The following is a 673-nucleotide window of genomic DNA, read 5'->3' on the forward strand; positions in this document are numbered from 1 at the left end:
GTAGAAATACCACCTTAGAAACCCAAGGAAGTGGTCGCTGTGAATCAGATGTGATTCGAGGACAGTGAGTTCGGTTTTTTTGGTTGCGTTTTCAAGATGGTAAATTTGTATGCAGGTAGATTGCCCAGTCTTCCTTCTGTAGAGACTGGTGGGTTTGAACTGCCAACCTTCTGGTTAGCACTCAAATGCCTTAGGCACTATGCTACGAGAGCTCCTTGGAGGACATTATGCTGAGTGAAATCAGTCACAGAAGGAAAAATACTGTATGAGTCTACTATTGTAAAAAATCAAGGAAAGGTTTACAAATGGAAGGAAACTTTCTTTGTTGGTTACCAGAGATAGGAGGGGAGGGGGGCAGAGGGAAAATTGCTAGATAGGTAAGAGATAAGTATTGATCTGAGAGAAGGGAAAGGCAATATACCAAAATTGAGTGTGGTGCATTGAATTACTTGTTATGGATTTTCTAGCCATAGTCTTTGGAACTCCCACCAGATCACTGAGTGGGACCATACAAATAAGGTGTGCAGAAATCTGATGTTGGGATTGCTTAATTTTTGTCACTCTGCCAGGCTCTGGTGGCATAGTGCCTGAGACATTTGACTGCTAACCAGAAGGCTGGCAGTTCAAACCTACCAGCCACTCCTCAGAAGGAAGATTGGACAATCTACTTCTG

This window comes from Orycteropus afer, unplaced genomic scaffold, assembly GCF_000298275.1.
Source record: "Orycteropus afer afer isolate SDZICR_OR568_19922 unplaced genomic scaffold, OryAfe1.0 scaffold00317, whole genome shotgun sequence".
Lineage (NCBI taxonomy): Eukaryota > Metazoa > Chordata > Mammalia > Tubulidentata > Orycteropodidae > Orycteropus > Orycteropus afer.